Genomic DNA, 21,098 nt, shown 5'->3' on the forward strand with positions numbered 1-21,098 from the left:
GTAAAGAATATCAGTGATGTAGAGCGTTATACGGTATAATATTCCAAGGATAAAACAAATCTATATCCCATTTCTTTACTTGCATTCGTAAAAGTATTAACTTACCCAACTATCAGGATAAAGCTTTTACGTTAAATATTCGTTATGTTGCTGTCCGGTGTCAGTGGGTTCCTTTAGGTCGTGGCAATCGAGTTCCATAAATCGACGATTTATTTTAAGGCTTAAAATAAGAATCGTAAGACGTAAACCAATGCATTCGATTTTACGCGCGTACTAATAGAGGTTATTAACCGCGAAACGTTCCCCGAACACCTCGTCAGGCGTATATTTATAATTGTCGAACATCAGGTAGCCGTCGAGTTCCACGAAAATCGTACGTACCGTTTGGTCTGCACCTTCACGCTCTCGTTACGATCGACTCCGGGCCGTGGAACGACGCGTGTTTCGCCAGTAAATCAAATAGGCGTCCACCGGTGCTCTGAAGTGGCTGCTTTTGGAGTGACTCTCTTTTACAGTCGATTAGAGGTATCCGTGAAACCCTCGAAGAATACAAAAGAAGCAGGTGACTCGACAGTGACTCCTCTCTTGACCTGGACTCGTTCTTTGTTACGTTTTTGTGCCTGGAATCAGCGACACCGAAAACTGTAATAATATAGTTCGATTCATGGGAAACTCGGTAGGTGAATCCCCCGAGACGAGTCCTTAATGAAATCGTGTCCACGACGTTTCTTCGCGTGGGAGTCGATCACGTGTGGAGAATTTTCCGGGCGACCGGTTACGCGTTCATCGCGTCTTCACGCTGAAAAGCAATCCGTGAAACAGGTAGGAACGACGAGGACTGTGGACAATGCCCGGCAACGAGAAGAAAAATCGTTTTCTAACGTAATCGCGGCGACCTCCGCGTCGCGGTGTCGAACGTGAAACCGACGACGTTTATTCCCGACCGGGTAATTTGTATTTTCTACCTCGCACCAGGGGGTGGAGCGGGAAAATTTAATTTTTTTCGGCTCGATCCCGTTCGAGGACTTGGTCGAGCGTCGTTTGTCATCGTTTAAATAATTCCCTTTGTTTGCCTCGGTTTTTCCTCGGTTGCCTCTCGTCGAACAGGTACCACGGTTGTGGAAATATTTCTGCTCCGCAGGATCGAAGCGGAATGCTTTATGGCACCTCTCGCAGGTATCCGCCTAAAAGTTGACAGCTGCTTTGGAAACGGAGTTTCAGAACCGTTTTCGTGCATGTTGAGACGATTCGTGGTCTCGCGGCCCATTCGATAATTTAATATCGTGGTCGCGGGTCGGATGATCCGTTCCAAGAGCCATGTTTCCTCGTTCGCATCGATTTCTCCGCACCTGGCACACTTCTGCGACGTCGGCCCGCTATACGGCGTTAACCCCTTCGATCTGTACCGTCTCTGCGCCTTTGTTTCCGTGTTTCCGAATAAATTGCGGATTCGAATTTTCATTTCCAGTTATCTGAAACGTAGAATGCAACTACGTAGTAACGAACGTAAATATCTAAGAAATCGAGGGAAATGAAGGATGTCGCTTATTGTGAGAATTCAAAATGGGATTTTGTGCATTGTGGAAAATTGGATGAAGACGATTGATTGTTTAGCTTGAGAAAGGTAGAGCTTTCGTTGGAACGGCAAAGTGTCGCGGATGGATTGCGATAGTCCTACCTCTAATCATATCTCTAATTTTGCCTCTAACTCGCAGAACGCAAAATTTGTATCGTCTAGTAATTTTGCGTAAATCACCGAATATTGCTACTTCTAAGGAATACGGTACGAATACGGTAAATCGATTTTACTAAAACAGCTAACTATTCTACTTAATGTGCTTTATATCAAAATTGTCATCTTTTCGTGGAAAGTTATGCCCACAAAGGGCTAACACATCGGCCCTTAGAGTCCCTTTAGAGTCTTAGAGCGCCACTTTACACTCGACTCCCTGGCCCCGACGATAAATTCCTGTCGCCATTGGATCTCTGCCAATTAGCACGGAGCATCGGTCATTAGAGAGTAGCATCGATCGTACGTGCCACCTGTCCGAAAATCGTGCATCGGCCGGTGGAATTGGACCGGTTGGCCCTTTCCTCTAACCCTATCTACGACATCGGCAACTCGGCTCGAGATAACCGATCTCCATTGTCATTTGTTTGTCTATGTTAGCGGATTAGAGCCAGTCATTCGCGTCAAAGGCGACCGCTCGTCCGATGGAGCAGCGATATCGAAGATAGGAGACCGATCCGCTCGGGCCACCCCTGAGCAGATCGTTCTCCATCGTTGGAAACAGGGTTCACGCAGAAAGAATGATTAATCCTCCGGACTATGGTGGTTCGTTTACGACCGATGTCAATCATCGATGTTCGTCTCGTTTCGTTTTATCGACGAAAAGCTCGATTGTGTCACCGGCCGGTTAATTAAGGAAGGACTTTTGCGTTGAACGTAAAGAAGCTGATCCGATCCTCTTACGGGGTATAGTCTTTGCGGGAAGGGTGAGTTGGTCGATGGGTTGTAGTTAGATTAGGACTTAAAGCGAAACGGTCGATATCTTTCGAGTTCGTTATTTCGCTTATCGTTTGAAGCTGGTGTCGGCGCGCTTGAATATTAAGCGTGAATCATTAGCAAAACCCGCCGAATACAGTTACGGTATTGTTCGATATTTCCGGAGAGATTTACTACAGCATGTTCCGGTGAAAACGACGGTCAAGTTTTTAGGAATCTTTGCCAGCCGACGACCGACGAGGGGCGTGACGCGGTTCTATTGATAGGATCCCGCGAAAATGCGTTAATCTTAAGAATTCTAAATCATCGTTGAGCACACCCTGTCGACGCAACGAAACGACACTCCTACCGGTGATAAAAGTCGTGCACTGTTTCTAACCCACGCGTCATTCGTTTAAACGTCTCCCCTTAAACGTGCGACTAAATTTCCAGTCGAATTGTTCTTCCTAGCTTTATCGAGACGAAATACGAAAGACACGCGAGAACTATTCAACAGACAATAAAACGTTGGACACGCAACACAAAAACCGGCAACTAATAGCTGAAACTAATAATCAAACTCTTGCCGAACGATCATTTGCATAAATGACACCGCTACAAATACGAAACGCATTAGCATCCTCGTCATGCACGAAATTAATTCTCGCACGGCTACATGAACGTATTTACGAGGAGGAGACAAAGAGAAAGAGAGAAGGAGAACGGAAGAGGAGAGCAAGAGCAGAAGCGGAGTCGTGGCCGACAAGCAGAACGTATTAATTAACCGTTAGATATCGCGGTATATCGGTGTGTACCGGCGGCTATGGACCGTGGATCGACGATTTATTCGTACGGATCGACGGCGCATTAAAAACGCCGACATAGTCCGGGAAGCATCGGCGTCAAGCAGCGTTCAGGCCCTCGTTTCTTCGTCACGATGGAACGACTTACGGTCCTCGCCGTCTAACCGATCGTACATTTCCTTCGAATTCAAATGCGCCGCGATCTAGTGGCGCAGCCTGCCTCGATCCACCGGGGAACGAACCAGACAGGATAGAGAAAGAGAGGTGGACGGGAGAGAGAGAGAGAGCTCGCGAGCGTTCGTTTATTCAGCGGTGCTCGTAAATATGGTGCCTCGAAGGCATCATGGCCGATACAGCGAACCGGCGATGTCTCAATCTTCAATTTTCCTTCCCGGACCCGGAGCGCTGAGGTAGATTGATATCCGCCTTTTGCTAAGCTGATGAACCGCGATATCTCAATCGGAGCTTTTTCCACGAGAAAGTAACGGCCAAGTAACGCGATCAGACTTTCCTCCTGGCTTACCCGCGTCAGTCTCGAAAATCAACTACTTTTGGTGCCGTGGAAACTCGTTGTTCGCTCCGATGTCTTTCTTTCGGATTTTCTGGACTTGCGCGGCTTTACGATATCGGTACCACTATCGATCGACGCATCGTTTTTTCATTAAAAATCTGCTTGAAACGAAATTGGATGGCGAAATCTTGTTCAGCATTGACCAACGAAAACTAACACGACATACAACCAGTGTTCGCCATCGCGAGGTGGATACGTTTTCTTGGAATTCAAATGTGCACCGCGTTCTGTGCGCGGAGAAAGACAGAGAGGTCCGTGAAATAGTCGACCGAGCCAAGATCGAAAGAGGCGTACGAACGGAAACAAACGGAAGAAGGAAAGAAATAGCGAGGGAGGAGGGAAAAGAAAAGGGATTGAGAGGGCGGTCGGTTGGCAAGCGCACGGTTACACGGCGTTACTCGTAAATACGGTGCTCCGAAAGCATCACGGCTGGTACAAAGAGGCCACAACGTCTCAATCCCAGAGAGCTCCTTGGAGGGTCCGCGAGGCTACGTAAGCTGCACACACACTCCGCCTCCTCCTGAAAGGATCCTCGCTTACCTCCGCCTCCCTGCGCCGCGTCGGTGTGCTCGCCGTGTCTTTCCGCTCTCCTTCTCCCGTTCCCTGTTCACGGTTACGTTCGATGGCCCCTTTCGATCGTAGCAGCCCCCTTTGCGAAAGCGTGCAGCAGCTCGCGAAAGGGGTACCACACACCGGGCCTCACAGATCACCCCGCTATCTCAACGACCAGATCTTTCAGTTCGGTATACACCACGGTGTGGAGCGCAACCACCGCGCTCCTTTTCCCTCCTCTCTCTTCTCTTTCCATCTTTCCTCCTCCTCTTCGTCGTCTTTTTCCTTCTCTTCCATTCCGTCTCCTTCTACCGAGGCCTGTGTTTCCTTTCGTCGACTCTTCGGATACTTTTCCTCTCTCTCCTCTCACTCGCCTCGACTCTTTCTCTTTTCTAGCGTTGCCAACTTTCCGTTCCTTTCCTTCTTTCCTTCTTTCCTTCTTTCCTTCGCCTCTTCGCCTCTTCGCCCAACGCCGCGACTCTTCGCTTCATCCTCTTCTTCCTGTTGTTAGTCGTCGTTCGTGGTCGTCTTCGAAAGGCTTCTGTGCCTCGTCCTCCTCTGCTCGCACGGTCGCCACCCGAACGTCGCGAAGAACACCGACGAACGAAGGGGAACGTCATCGTCGCCGTCGTCGTCGTCACCGTCGTCACCGTCGTCGTCGTCGTCGTCGTTGTCTTCGTCGTCGTCGTCGCGACGTGTCGGGTTTGTTTTGTCCCGGCGAATCCGTGGTGAGAACGTATGTAGGTGTGTCCACCCTTTGTTCACGTGGCTGCAACGTGGGCAACCGCGAGAGAGCCACCGTGTCGGCCTGGCCAGGGAGCAACCCGTCCGAGTTTATGCGCCGCGCTACCAACGCCAAGGACACGTTTCCTCCGCAGAATCTACGAGCATGGTAGATGGATCCATTTTACTCGTTTCGCAGCAGCCTAGTCTCGACAGCCGCAGCCGTATGTTAAACTTCTGTCGAAAGTCTTTTCCATGCCGAAGATTCATTCCGCTTCGCCCTTTGATCGAAGCAACTCGGCGTCCTTTGCTATGCTCGAAATCCGTGGCTGTGGGCTCGATACTCGAGCGATACGTCGATAGACATCTTAAACTACGAGGTGTTGCCGGGAGCGAAGGATCGAGGGGGGAATCTTTTAGAAGCTATCGCGAAAAGCTAACGCTATCGTGGGTGAAATTTCGCCCGAGAGCATTTTCCCCATTGAAAATTATTATTTAAGGCGGTTACGAGTAATATCGCGATAATCGTATTACAGGATGATGATATTAAGAGGGTCTTTTTTTACGGGGTTCGTTTCTTGAAATACTTTTAGGTGCATATTTTTTATCTGAACAGCATCCTGAGAGATACACTTTCAGAGATATGCTCTCTATCTAAATGGTGGAAGGGTGCTGCAGATTACAGGACCATGATCGTTCGATGGTCGAATTTTGTTTGTTTTGCGTTGTTGCCAGTTAAATCCAATCTAAATGGCGAATAGATCAAATTTTGTTCGCGCTGAACGGTAGCCGATCTCGGTCGATAATTATTTCATCGTTGGCATTAAAACCAAGCAGGTCTCGCATGGGTCTGTAATTACTTGGAACGATCCGTTTTGCTTTCGATCCCCTGCCGATCACGACTTTGATGGCCGACCCGCAACCAGGATTATTAGCTGTTTAGGGTAGTTGCTCTGAGATACGGTCCGGTAGGGAGCCGCACGCTCGTTAAATCCGAGCGAAAAAGCTGGTATCTCGCAGGCAGAAATCGCTCGATTCGGTAGTAAACTTCGTTTCTCGGAGAAGGGCCCACGTAAAAGACACGGACGATCGATAATCGCGAACGTCGATCGAGAGATACCGGGGTGTTTGGAAATTAAATCAACGCCGTTACGTTCGTTCGTTTGCGTACAGTTGTTAATATCGCTGTTATTGAGAAATTGCGTTATTAACGGTGTTCCATAAATTCGAATATTTCAACGCGTTCTACGAGAGTAAGAGAAGAGTAACATCGTTTTCGCTGCTTCGTACGAGCATACGAACTCGCACTGGTAAATTCATAGCTTGAAATATAATTTTATGGATATTACAGGATCGAAGAAATGGCGGATACAAGTGTAGCGATCGCCGAATTCAAAGATCGAGGCATTAGACGGAAGGGAGCCGGACGGTCGCGTCGTTTTGGCTAGACGTCTTCGTCCCTGTACCACGGTCGGAGAATTCGAAGCTGGTACAATAGGGGGCGAGCCGCGGACAGGCTATGGTAATGCAGAATGTCATTTGTTAATTTAAATATCACGATAATTCAGTCTGCTTCTCTGTCTCGGCCACGGTGCTCCTTTCTTCTCCGTCCTTCTAGTATCTGTCTGCGGTCAGCCGCAGAACCTACACCCACTTTCATCCTCCCTTTTCTCCCTCTATCCCTCTTCTGCACCTCTGCTCCGTCTCTTTCGTTCTCTTTCCGGTTGTTTCTCGTGGTCTCGCGGGGCCATTCTTCTCTCCGACTCCACCGAGTCCGCCGAGCGGAGCGCACCTTTTCGTTTCTTCGATCTCCCGGCCCAGGCCGCTTTCCTCCTCCCCCGCGCCTCTTCTTTTATTTCGCCGACCCTAAGCCGGGTCCCGGCTTTAAAATTTCAAATTAGCTTCAATCGCATTGGCTACGTGCCGGTCGTATCGTTTGCGGACGAGCCCCGTCCACGATGCAATTGAGCTTCCGTTCGGGTAGCCGGCGCTTCCAGTACCAGCTCCGATAAGGATCATTGGCGTAGCGCGGCGTTCCGCGTCGGGCACCCATTTCCTTCTCCATTAACTCGTCGTATTACGAGAGCGAACGTTCTTCGATCGTACTTTCGATTCACCAACGGGAACGAACGGATCTGATTTCCTTATGGATGATAAAAAGGAAGAGCAAAATATCGCGATGGGTGTAGGTGTAAGCTAGAGGAAGAAACGTAGAGTTTGAAAAGTTCGTAGAAAAGTAATAAAAATCCCAAAGCGTACAGATATCGTTTCTGTCCGTTGCCTCGTAGATGTGCACGGAGAAGAATAGAGACGTCGAAGGAGGAAATGGCCGAAGGCTATATAAATTCCAGTCGAGCTGGCAATTTCACGTCGAATTCGTGGAGCAGAGACGCAGGCTGCGTGCCAGGGATCGAGGGATCGAGAATGAACGGAGGAGAAGAGAGAGGAGGCACGAATGAGCAGCGACCCCGACGTTGAACCCTGGCCAGGCTATATAACGACTCGCCTCGCGAACCAAGGGAACGTGGCGGCAGCAACGGCGGCGGCGGCAGCGGCGACGGCGGCGGCGGCGGCGACGACTCTCGAAAAAAGCCTTAAACGCGAGAGCAAACACAATTAGAGGCAGAGCCGGAAGGGGGCTGCCTCTTCTTCTGCTTTCTCCTTTCGGCCGTCGCGAATGTGTCCCGTTTTGTAGAGCTTCGTAGGTTAGGAGGAAGGAAGAGACGAAGGAAAAGAGGATACAGAAGCGGAAGAAGGACAAGACGAAGAAGAAGAAGAACGGTTTACGGGCGAGAGGCGCTCTCGAGGCTGGTTCTCTACAGCGAGAAGAGAATGGCACGGTAGGAAGAGACAAAAGGAGGAGGAGAAGGCGAAGAGGACTCAATCCTGCGCGGCTCCGCGCGCTATATAACCGACGAGGAAGGAGACGGTAATAGCCAATCACGCGGCGAACGCAAAAACCTCGCTGAGGAGCATCGTAAAGCTCGGTGATGCTCGCCTCGTTCCGTCCTCGTTTCGCTCGCGCCTTGCTTCTGGTTCTGTCGCGTCCGCCTCGGAACGAGGGCCGTGCCGGCCGCGAGAAGAACGAGCCCGAGAAACGTTCGAAGGGTTGTCGACTGTTGGAGAAAGACGTACGGCGAAACGCGAGCGTAGCACCGTTCCCTGTTCCGCTCCGCTCGCCGTCGAGTGGGGGAGATATTAATTAGAATAATTGCTGCTAACAGGCTCGTTAGCGTTGAACCGAGATAGCAAACGAGCGCGCCTCGGACGCGAAAATAAAATGAGACGGTCCCGACGACGTCCCCGGGCAAGAGACGGGTTGCTCGCGCGAAGACGGAGGAAGATGGAAAAGGAGAGGAGGAGGGATCCTGGGTAAGGGATCTTCTCGTTCGCGCTATGGGAGAGAAGAGAAGTACCTCGATCAGGCTCGAACTGCGTCATTTGCATATTTCTTCGGGCTGGATTCTCTGCCCTCTGATTTCGTTCGTAATACGCCGTCCGTTTGGCGAAAGACCGATCGACCTCTGCGAGACGATGTTGCAGAGTTTCCCCGGGAAAATTCTCCGACAGAATTCAGACATCGAACATACGTAGACTTTCGCTTGGGATATGTATTATCGTATTAATCGCTTCGTCGATAGATGAATGGATGAATGGATGGATGGATGAACGGACGGACGGATGGATGGATGGAATTCTTCGTGAAACCGCGAAGAAGCCAAATACGTAGAAAGAAACAACGTATTACGGCCGAGTAGGATGTCATCCGCTAATTGCACCGTCGAAGGATAGACAGCGCGAATAACGATATCCTTGTGAAATTCCATGCGCGGACAGGGAACGGGTGATTTTTGCGTGGACTGGGAGCAGCTAATAGGGTGCTGGGGCCTGTGCACCCTGGTTCGCGACATGGACGCAGCGACGGGCTGCCGGATCGTTGCGCTCGTCTGGCCGGATTTTTTCTTGGCTGCAGGGGAGAGAAACGGAACGAGAGAAGGCGCGTAAGAGAGAAAAGAGACACCGGTTGGCCGGGCAGCAATTCCGTCTTTATTCCGCGAACGAGTCCGGGGCCCCTCCTAATCAATTCCAATTAGAGAGCGGAATATTTGCGGGCCAGGCGCAGCGCAGCCCATGGAAGGGACTATTAGCAGTCCTCTCTTACTACCGAGAGAGCTCCGCTCCCGAGACCCGAGTCTCGTTGGCCGTAAATCAAGCACCGGCCCATACAGAATCCACCGTACGGAGGGAGAGATCCTTGTGCCCTGTGTGTTGATCGTTCGTGTGGGTGTGCGCCGATGTCGTCGATGTGTACGTCGATCTCTCCGTGGGACGAAGAGGCGGAGGGGAAAAAGTCCGGGTGAAGAAAGAAGGACGAAGAGATGGTCGCCGGTGGACTTGGATTCGATGGAAGAGAGGGATCGAACGGGTGCGGTGGCTCGGGGATCGGTGACTAACGAAGCGAACATAACTCGGCCGATACAACTCAATACGCGATCCACGGTGACAGTCGGTAAAACAGAGTATTTCTAATTGGCTGGACGGGACGCATGCTGATTAGGCTTTTCTTTTATCCCTCGTTGTGGGATCGCCAGCAAGGGTTCCGCTGCACCGGCGGCCCGTGGTGGCCTCGGCAAAGAAACACGCTGATTGGACACGTGGGGCATGCCATCGTTACACGCACCAGCCTGCTGGCCTGCTTTGCCACGTTGTGACCTGCCTCGCTTCTCCTCCATCCTTCTTCTATCCTCCTTCTTCCGACGATCTATCGCTGGATCGAGTCGATGTTAATGTCGTAATTAGCCGGACCGTAGCGGTAACGATGACTGGAAAAGGCGAGCATTCTTGGGAAACCGTTTCGGTGCGTGGTCACGTTACTCGATCACTTTCTACGTGTTTCTCCGTATTTCAGACCAACGGACACGAAGTTTCGTTGCAACGTTCCCCCGCTAATTCTCCTCTCCATTCGACCACACCAGTTCCAGAACATACGACACTGCAAAACCTTTCATCGATCGCAGCCACGAGAACGAAGAGGACCGGAGATAAAGCGCGCTTGACATGAAAAGATTACCAGAGTGGGACGCGGGGAGATCGTTTGAGAATAAAAGTCGCCAATCCATCGGAGGGTTCGCGAAACGGACCGGTCCGGGATGGTCGTCGAATGGGGTCGGCCTCGCGAGTCCCGCGTACAATGGTCGTTATTCAAATTCCGTGCGGCCCGTTCGATTTTTATTCGGCCGCCAGTGCGGAGTTTACCTCCGTGAGACGTGGGTCTCTCTCTCTCTCTCTTTCTATCTATCTATCTATCTCCCCCCTGCACGCCGCCAGTGTAACCAAGAGATCGTGAATCGAGATTTCGAGGGAATCCAACCACGCGGATCGTACCACGTGGCCAAGCCAGAGCCCTGGCCCGACGCGTCCGCGGCGAATTTAAAATTCTAATCTTATGATTTGTGGCGGTCGACCACCGCTTCTGACAGCGACTGTACCGGCTACGACTCTATTAGGTTGGATCTTTGGCCAACGCCGCGCCGCGAATCTTGGCCCTACAGAATCTTACGCCGTCGTCCGGGTTCCCTCTCTTCTTCCCTTTGCGCACCGCCCTTCTGCTCGTCCGTTAATGAGACCTCTGGGTTGTTGAGAAAGCGAAAAACGCGTGGTCACGGGATCGGCGAATCTTGTAATCGGAGAACTGCCATGGTTGCTCCTGTTTGCTTGATTTCGGGGTGGCTCGCTTTCAAATAGACGACAATGAATCGACGAATTACGCGAGACTGCAAATAGGACGACGGTGTGCCGTTATCGAGTTAGCGGTGGATTAATGAATCCGCGCTGCTTAATTAAGACCTCACTGGCGGCTATTTACGAGGCAGGGTATGCGCGACGCGATAATTAAGACATCGATGGAACGTAAAGTTTCAAAGGCGTTGGCTCGCTTCGCTCAGGGACTTTATTAGAACCGGTTGAAATGACAAGTGCCAACACTGTCGAAACCGATGCATCATGCCCGTCTGTTTCGATCGTTAGCCTCTTTACGTGTATTCGTCACGGCTCGTCACGCCGCTACGTCTGCGACTCTCGTAAAGCGTTTCTTAATAATCATTTTATTAAACGCCAACTGTGTTTCGATGGAAATTTCCTTCGAGGAACGATCCTTTTCCCCCTCGGCGTTTCTCAAAAGCAAAGAAAAAAGACGGTAGAAAAATTTCGAGCAAAATGATCGGCTAGAAGTGTGACGCATCGAGAAAGCTCGATAAAAGATCGAGCAAAGACAATGTCTCCCTTGTTTCATCATCTTCAAAGGTTTTAGCCTTTCAATCGTCAATCTGCTCAGGAATATCTCATTGAAATAACAAAGCCCGGCGGCTCTATTTACGCGGGCACGCATTGCGTGCCGTGGCAGAAGGGATTGAAGACGCTCCGGCCAATTTAAATACATATTGTTAGCCCCGGTTTAATTAAGCCTACTTAATTTTCTCTCGGAGGGCCCGCGCCAATGCTCCTCGTAATTAGTACGGACGCGCATGCCGGCTCTGTGGCCTCGTCTTGGTTCGCCTTTTGTTTTCTCTCTTATTAGCCGCATTAACCCCACCTGTATCCCCATACTCGTAGTCTCTTCTCGCTCGTTTCACCTCTCACCTTCTCTTTCTCTGCCTGAAAGGAGAGAAGAGTCACGGCCTCGGAAACGCATCGACGAGTCATTCTTAACCCTTCTGCGCATGCTGCTTATTTTTACTGCGTGTACTTGCCACCTCGTGATCGTTCCGTGTCGAATAAAATGCGTTTTCATGCCTGTACAACGACAGAGGTGGTTTTCTTGCTCGTTGGTAATCGATGATTGGTTGTTTGTACGGGATCGTTGAGAGGATCGAAGGGTTCGAAAGAAGATCGAAGGTGGTGACGTTTCGGTTCGTTTTGTTTGGCAACCAGGGCCAGGAGGGATTAATTTTCGACGAACTGTAGTCATACCGCGATAGATGCTACGAGCCGTCCAAATTTACATCAATACATCGCTAGTAATTTTGTTGATATCTCAGAGTACAAAATCATAGAGTTTTTTCGTAGTTGAGACAGAGACGAAAGTTCAAAAACATCGATCCAATAAATGTTAATTGCAATAAGTAAAAAGGTATTCTCCTTCTGTCGGAATTATCGACGATTCGCTACAACCAACTTGCTTCATCCATAGGAAAACGTACCGATATATACATAATGTTCTCTTAATAGAAAGATTCTAATTTAAAATCTTTTTTAACAAGGAGAATTAAAACGTCGTACGATTCGTTGCATCGATTCGCTCTGAAGTATACAACTTCACGATAAATTGCTTTCGCTCGAGCAAACTCTATCGAAGCTAAACCAGTTGCACCGAATCGATAGTCAATATTTATCCTACACGTAGTAAACTGCGTGTAGTTCAACTTATAATTCACAACGAGAGGAGATCGTGTGTTGAAGAGTCTCTTAAGCGTCGAAGCACCGCGTCGAGCCGGCGGATACACGCATAACCGCTCTTCGTAATGTAGGCGGACGTCGTTTTTCAATTTCTCCCTTTTGTCCCGGCCATCGGGGGTCCCGTGTTCGCGAGTCGGCGCGGTACAAAGCGTGAAATCGGCTTACCGTTAAGAGGAATAATTAACGAGGCGCTCGAGCGATGTTCTGTCGGCTGCACGTGATACACCACGATCCTCGAGTGGAAACGGAAAAAAAAGTAGATCGGTGAAAACCCGGTGGCGTGAAGTGCCTGTTCCCGGTGATTTTTCATCGATTTATCGCTGCTCTTCGTCACCGGAAACACTTCACACTCCTGGAGAATGGTCGAGAAATCATCGAATGCCGAGCATGTATTTACGACTCGACTGGAAGCTCTCAGGATCTCTTTGCGTCTTTGCTTTCGATATTTCACGCTCGTTGAAGCTGTCAGTTTTATCAGGTTTTCGAGTGAAGAGATAATTATCCACGAGAACGAGGGGAAAAGCGTCGGAAGGTGAAAAGGAAAATGAATTGTTTCAATGAAATATAAGACCGTAACGGGTAAACGATAGAAATTAGGCAGGTGCCGTGTTCTTCCGTTGAACGAGGATAGACGGTGAAAGAATTCCTCGTTCCGAGCGTCTGAATCAGACCTGTTAAATAGTTGGTTCGAATACGCCGCTGAAAGACAAGAACAGAGCAAGATGCGAGTCTGAATCGAACCCATTAATAGCCATTCACCGGTCAGCATATCTCGTTATTGGACACGCGGATTCCTCGAGCCATTCCAGCCACCACGATATCGAACGCTTGGAATTGCGCGATGAGTCGATCGGCAACCGGTGTATCGTAAAATCGCGATTGACGAACAAAGGCACAGAGTGTCGATGCCGGTCGCGCCGAAAATACCACGCGTGGCGTTCGCGCGACAATAGGAGTCAATTGGCGGCCTATGACGTCTGTCTCTTCACCCTCGGTCCTCGAATACTCGAAACTCGTACGCGCGTTAAACACCGGTAACGTACCGCGTACTTTTTCTATGGCATCGTTATCCCCGTGTCTCGTGGCATATGCTCTCCTCCCTCATCGTCCCGACGAGGGGTTGAAAGAACTGGCTGCCCCATCGTGAATCCCGTTTCTCACCGCGGGGGAGCTGAAAGTGGCCGCAGAAGTTAATCCGTAGTTAAAGCCCCGGTAAACACGATTAAAACGTCGGATTTCGATGATACGTTTGCTGGTCCGACGGTTCGTTTCCAGTCGTAAAAATCATCCGTAGTGTTTGCTTTTCGCACGACGATGACGGGTAATGATCGGTGAAAAACAGCGCCACTGGGAAATTTTGAAAATGATGGGATTTTTTGGTGAAGGAGGGTGTCAAACCCTCTTTGTTTGAGTTGCTATGAATTTTGTCGGGGAAAAAAATGTGTGGATGAATGGAGGTCGTCGGATTACAATGGAAACTTTTCGACAATGTCCGATATAAGTGTACACGTTATTTATACGACGCGCGTTCGTTTGCGTTATCGAAGACGAATGTAGAAGTAACAATTTTTTAGATTTCACGTTTCTTCGATGAGGTCCGAAAGGTGTTAGTACGTATGACGAATATACATGTACGTTTGCGTGACTGAATGCGATGGTACTAAAACGTTATACAAAATTACAACGCGATCCTTTCAAACAAGTTATACGTAAAATGAATTGCACGAATCTTCGCAATTTAACGATAACCGCCGGAATTTGCCCGTTGATAGGCGTTATCCGTATGAATCCCCTATCGATTAACCACGCCTCATTATCATATAATATCGCGCAATATCCCAGCAGCCCTTGTTCGGCGACGTCCCTTCCAGCGTCCGCAGAAATTAATAATCGGTCCCGATATAGGTGTACGGTAACGGACACGCATATTACGCGTGTCAGGTTAATACTCGCGCACGCGTGCCAATCTACCCATGGCCACACATCGATGTACGTTTGGTATAGCACGCGTGCACACACGGGGTGGCAATAAATTCATGACTTAACCTCCGCCCGTATGCAAATCGAGGAATGTTATTACAGGCCGAGAGATTACACGCGACGATTTCGTTGTATACGTTTCCCACCAGCCCGTGGTAATGGAATAATCGTTCTTCGAGGGTGGCTTCGTATCACCACAGCCCCGTACCGTCGGTTTATTAAAAATACAGTCGAAAATTTCGATTTCTATTTTGGAAAGGCAGCACGTTCACGGCGACGATAATCGTCCAGCTCGGAGGGTTGCTTTATTAGTTTGTTTATCGTCGTGTTGGCTGGTCAAACCGGCGGAAGATTACCACCGATTTTTATTAGCCACGGATGGTAAGCCGGCCTGGATTCCCGCGGGGTACGTGTGGCTCATCAAGATTAATAGATCTCCAGCTTGGTCGAATAATCGAGATTGCTACTGGATCTCGCGGAGTTTTCTCGCCTAAGAATGTGTACACGACCCCGAATACGGGTAATCGCTAGATTTTTTTTTTTTTTATTCAATTTTTTTTTATTAAGCCGTGGAAAATATAGGAAACGCGAGATTGACGCGACAGCGATGAAACTTTGCTTCGCACGATTTACTACGGTTAACTTTATTGGTAAAAATTGTATCCGAGATCTTCCCAGGTTAATATATTTCCTCGAAGAAAGTTCCTCTTTATCTTGGTTCTAAAATAAACTTATCAATGCATTTCTTGTATCGCTATTTAGGGATAGTTTTCAAAAAATAGGCATCACCGATCCAAAGAATATCAAATATTTTACGAGCAACGATCGCAAGATACTTTTAAATCATGGAACAGTTTGAAACGGTTCCCTTGGAAAGATGATAGGCGTATCCGAATTAATACACCTAGTTCGAGACGTAGAATCGGCCGACGTTAAATCGAATCCCTCGGCGTAACGAAAAAACCGGAGGCGGAACCAATTTTTCGCATTAAAATTCCCCGAGTCAGGGAAAGGGCTGTGCGTATGGGAACGAGCAGGGATGGACCTACACAGGCCCTTATACAGGTAGGCCTAACAAGGTCCAATACTTTTGCTACGAAGCGACCAACGGCAATATATTAGAGCTCGAAGCGCGGGGGGCCATGGCATTGTTGCCGCCTGTCTCCTTCGTGTCCCTGGCTAACTTTTGTCCCGATCTTCGATATACGCGGAAGGCCTTGCAACGTATCGAGCCTACCCTATGCTATCCCCCGCACCTCGTACGCCTCGATGCAAAAGATCGCAAAGATGACCCTTTCCAGGCCTCCTTTCTTCCCTTCTCTTCCCGTCACGTCGCTATTAAAATAGTCGACGAAAACTCGGTTGAATCTCGTTCTTTCAAACGAACAAAATGTTGGACAAATACCGTATAATCGTAAGTATTAAGATAATAACGCAAAATTTAGAATCTATAAAGTAAAAATTGTAGAATGCAAAGTTTATAAAATAGAAAGAACATGGTATATGAATGACTCTGGGGCAAAAGTACCAAGGCTGGAAGCAAGGGTGAAAGAAACGAGTAAAATATCTAAAACTCATTTATAGAAACGATCGTGTTGGTTGTACGGAACAGCGTGATTCTTGCATCGATATTAACGCAGAAATAATTCTGTTATTAGAAAGAAGGAAAACTTCGATTGTCTGCAGGCAATTAGAGGAACAGGATCGAAAAAGGGAGAAGGGGGTTAGGTTGGGCCGACGATCGGCTGGAAGTAATCGCCGGAACAACTGTTCATCCGGGAGCATCGGCTGGTTCGCTCGTTAGTATTTAAAGTCGCGACAAGGAATTTACGTGTCGGCGAGCTTAATGAAGTAATAGGGGCTGGTAATCGGCGATCGGCCGCCATTATCGGCACGAACAGTGGCCGCGTAGACTGGCCGACGAGATTTCGTATCTCGCGTCGATGCAAATTCGCCGAATTTTACGGATGCCCGGCACACTAAAGATCACGGATTCAGTGCGGCTCGAACCGAACGGGTTGAGTGGTTAATTGCGTAAAACGTTCAAAATATTCGGAGGCCAGCTACCGTAAAACGAATGGCGACGCAGAGACGAAGTAAATATAACATATAAAGGAAGGATCGTATCGAAATGAAAATAATATTCGATTTAGTTGGCGGCGAACAGTCGTGTCAATATCGAAGAATGTAGAAGGTAAAAGAAAGAGAATGATATCCCAGGGAGGATAGGAAAGAAAAGTAACGAAGAAGGAAAGGGGTGGTAGGAAGGAGAGAATAAATTTTATTTATCCGAGAATGAAATATTTTTCACGTATTTGTACACAGTTCTTATGGAAAAATTGGAGCGTGTAAATTGAAGCGGCCGGAAAGGACAGAGACGAGAAGATCCGTAAAGTTCACGAGACTGAAAAAAGGAGAAGAAAGATGGTAGAAGGCGACGGTGCGCGTCCTCGTGGCGCAGCCCATAAAATTTGTTTGCATTCTCCTGAAAAAAAGAGCCGGGCAAAAAAGAGCGACGAAGAAGGTCTGCACGGATCTTGCAGGAGAGAGTGGAGAAGAACGGGGAAAAACAAAGGTGGGGCCGAAAACGGTGGTACGGTTCGAGGATGGTGGAGAAGAAGAGGAGAACCAGCTCTCGTGAAGAGAGGAAGTTCCTTCTAGAGAAGAAAAAAGGGAAAGAAAGAATAGTACGAAGGAGGGAAAGGGTAGAGGGACAGAGAGGAGCGGACAAGACTGCGAAGAGGACTCTGTTCTTCGAGAGAGAAGAGAGTGGGGCCCGTTTGGCTAACGGATGATTTAATTAAGAGAGGCACAAATTACAGACCCGCTGGATGCTAATGCCCATCCATGCTCGACTCCGCCGAAGCTCCTTAATTAGACGGGCCTGATTCATTGAGAAATTAAGACTTGACGAATGATACCACTACCGCGGTCCGTCTGTTTCTTTGGCGAACGCGCGAGTTTCATTACGCTCGATCTTATTCCCCTCTGCGTCCCCCTTTCCCTCTCTTTTCTTCCTCTTTTTTCTCCCCCTTTTTCATTCTTCCCTTTCTTGTTCTTTTGTTTTTCAACCAGCTCGCTGAGTCGGTTTTTCTTTCGTTTCGTTCCTTTTCTTCTTGCGTTTCGTTTCTTGTTTCGCGAACGCCGCCAGGAGAACATTAAGTAACGATATGTTTATTCCGTGAGAAGATGATTCCATAGTAATTGAGAACAAACTCGTCACTGACGAAGCCACGAAACGGAACAAACGCGAGTTTTGTGCCCCGTTCAGAGAAATTTATAGTTGCAATTAGCCGATACTGATTGTCATTTCTATGTTGCGATTACATGCAAGAGGTAGAAGAAAAAAAAAGAAAGAAATAAAAGAGAAGGAGGGAAATTCACGTGAGAAAGGGATCGTGAAAATTGTCGCCAGTAACGATTCGACAATGGAGCCAGCGGATCGTTAATGTTGCACGGGCTGTAATTGCATGTAAAAATGGAGATGTATTCAGCGGGTTGGCGGCGATACGGCGTGTCACGGTATCTTGATGCGGTGTTTTTCAGCGACGGTAATAAACGCGGAATTATGTATTCGATTAATTTATTTTTAAATAGCCCGCGTAATATCACGCTCGCCACGTTTTCATTAACAACGGCGTCGCCGTAAATTACCACTCAATTTCAGCATCGTCGGGGGAAGCGCTAACGATATTTTCTTCTCTCTTCCCCTCTCTTTTTTCTCTTTCTTTCCCTGTGCACGGAACGTTCCAAAGCGGAGCCGCGCTGCAATTCATTAGGAACAAGAAAAAAGCAAAAAAAAAAAAAAAAATAAAAGAAGAGAATGAAACAATATAAAACGAGACGAGAAAAGCAAGGTAATTACAAAAAAGGAAGAAAAAGTGGAGCCTCTCGCGTTTCGTAACACGAAGAAAAAATGCAATTTCTTGTACGCGTTATCACCTGTTTCTCACTTGCATTCTTCCATGCGAGCCGGCCGTATTTCGTTAGATTGCCATCTTATTCCGAACGAATCTCTGCCCATTTCAAATTCTAATGTCCAACTTCGTTTATCGTGATCTTATTTTGCCACTTCTTCTTTTAAACGTCATAACAAGTTTAAACGGACCGAGGAAAAAAAATGTAAAAACAAGAAGAAGAAATTTACGCGAATTTACGCGAACGCGAATAAAATTGTTAAGGGTTGAAGCGATTATGCGAGGCGTTCTACGCCAATCAGAGTCGTCGGTGTATCCGTCGAGAGGAGTCGTGTAAACCGGTGGCCGAACGAAGAGGAGAACGCGCGGAGGAAAGGGGAGTGGAGTCAAGAGGAGTGTACCGTAGTAGTCACCGGTGGCGAGTGCGTTAATTAGCGGGATGCTCACGCGAGCCGGCAATTAAAACAACATCTTCATTATTAGGTGTATATAGGAGAGGTCCCAACGGGCCAGCCACGAGTGCAAGAGACGCCAGTTACTGCCGGTAGTCTATAAACGGAATACATAACTTGGAAAACGCGTGCGTTGCTACCAGTTTGTTATTGTCGCGTTATCACGACTTGCAGCGTTCAACTACTTGAAACTCGACTTGCATCCCGACTAACGAAGGAATCTAAATTCGATACGATAGAGCCATTCTACTGTTCTACATGTTCTACTCGCCTGGTAGCCTACGATACGTAGAATGATATGTACGATGTGAGATATACGTTGATACAGCCGCGTTCGGGAAGAATGTCCGACGAAAGAATCTCTCTCGCGATATGTCGATCAAACCTCTTTTCTGTCATGAATATTCCTCGGACTCTGTTAATCGATGCTCGAACGTTTTCCATTATAGTAAACGGGAGTAAACGGTAATACGAGTAAACAGGAAATATTTTCCATGATTTTCAACTTGCACCGTCATTTGCTCCTTCGAAATATTATATTACCTTCGACGTTTATTGGCTTAATCTACTTGTCCGTGCGGTTCTTCTTATCAGCTTGTTGTCATCGTTGAAAAATTGCTGATGGTCGATACACGGGCTCGGGGGTCCTTTCCTCCGACTAACCGGTATAATTAGTCGATAAGAGAACGCTCATATTCGCGTGTCAGCCGGGCAAGTAAATTACTATACGTTATTCAGATCGGGCGTGCGCTAAACTTGGCAATTTGCGAGCGGTATCGGCCGATAAAGATGTTGTACTCCGGGATCGCCGAGCGATCGAGTTTATCCGCTCGATTGGCTCCGTGTTTTCCGATCGAGCCGCGATATCGTCGTTCGCGGAACAGAGGAGCGCGTAAGTATTTATTGAAATTCGTCGCGACGCACCTGCCTCGCTTATCTTCCGGCTTAAAGCGATCCTCGTTAACCTGCGAAGCGGACAAACCTGCTCTGTAACGCATCAACGTCTTCGTCGCATTCGTCTTTAACCGGCATCGACACGGAATTCTCTCTGGTCGAGTGAGAAATACCGAATTTGCCGAATGTCTCACGCTGAGCGATATGATAAATCGAAGGTATCGAAGCGTTATCCGTGACAGGTGTGGCAACTCGATGAACGCTCGTAAACCGGTGTGATTATTTTCCGTGAAATCATCCGTAACGCGTTTTAACAAGCAGACACGCTTCGCAAACGTTGTAGTCGTTAAAATTTTCTTCGACCTCATTGACAAACGTACGGTAAAAATTCGATTGGACGCGTTCGGATGCGTATAAAGTTCCGTTTCGAGACTCAACAGCCATCGAATTCCGTTCTAAGCATCGAGATATCTCGAGCAATCTCTGAATAGGGAAATTTCGTCGGACGGGGGAAATGAATTCGCCAAGCAACCGGAAGTCCGTACCACCAAGGAAAAAGAGAGCGGTGGAAGAAGGGGAAGTAAGTGCGAATTAACGACGTAACCGACGTTTTCCTTCTGCGTTCTTACCTCCCGTTCCGTATATTTTATTATTTAATTTCAGGCGTCGAGGCGTTATGAGACATGAAAAAAGTCTTGGCGATATTGTAGGTGGATTTCCAGGTGGGAGAACACGCCCCCGAGTCGCGGCCTCGGCCGACCGGGCACCGCGCGCCTGGTGACATTATTATTCGTTATGAACGGGTTTACGAGGCCGCAAATCATAGCCGTGTTCATATTTCGAACGGCAGCACTCCTCGTTATTCAGTTTAATGGCGCCGGTATTTGAATTCTCGATCCTCCCTCCACCGCCGCCCTCGATCCCCCGATTTTCCGCCGCCTCCACACGCCACGTTCTCCTCTCCCACTTTGGTTTTCCGCCTCTGGAACCCCTCTGTCATCCGCGCGTTACAACGTTTAACGATAAAGAATGCCAGAGGCTGCGCAATGCGGACGTTCCCTTGTCGAGACCTCCCTTCCCTCTTTCGCGACGGTTCGACGAAACGAGGGTTGATATTTCCGACACAGAGATTGCCAGGGCAACGAACACTCGAGAATTCTTGATTAGGATATTTGGCGTATGTTTGGTAATCGAACGCTAGAATTGCTAGACCTTTCGAATTGACTGCTTTTAAAGTTTTATTTCTGCAATTGGCAAAATTTCATA

General features: G+C 48.3%; 1 protein-coding gene across 1 annotated transcript in view; it reads right to left on the reverse strand.

Annotated features, from left to right (window-relative positions):
* Window positions 1–21,098, reverse strand: part of LOC100648043 (homeobox protein Nkx-2.5-like) — a 177,172-nt gene that overhangs the window by 16,635 nt on the left and 139,439 nt on the right. Inside the window, exon 3 of the mRNA XM_003392856.4 lies at window positions 106–1,472. The gene's annotated coding sequence lies outside the window, so the exon portion shown is untranslated. The remainder of the gene's footprint in view (window positions 1–105; window positions 1,473–21,098) is intronic.

The sequence above is a fragment of the Bombus terrestris genome, chromosome 1 (assembly GCF_910591885.1).
Source record: "Bombus terrestris chromosome 1, iyBomTerr1.2, whole genome shotgun sequence".
Taxonomy (NCBI): domain Eukaryota; kingdom Metazoa; phylum Arthropoda; class Insecta; order Hymenoptera; family Apidae; genus Bombus; species Bombus terrestris.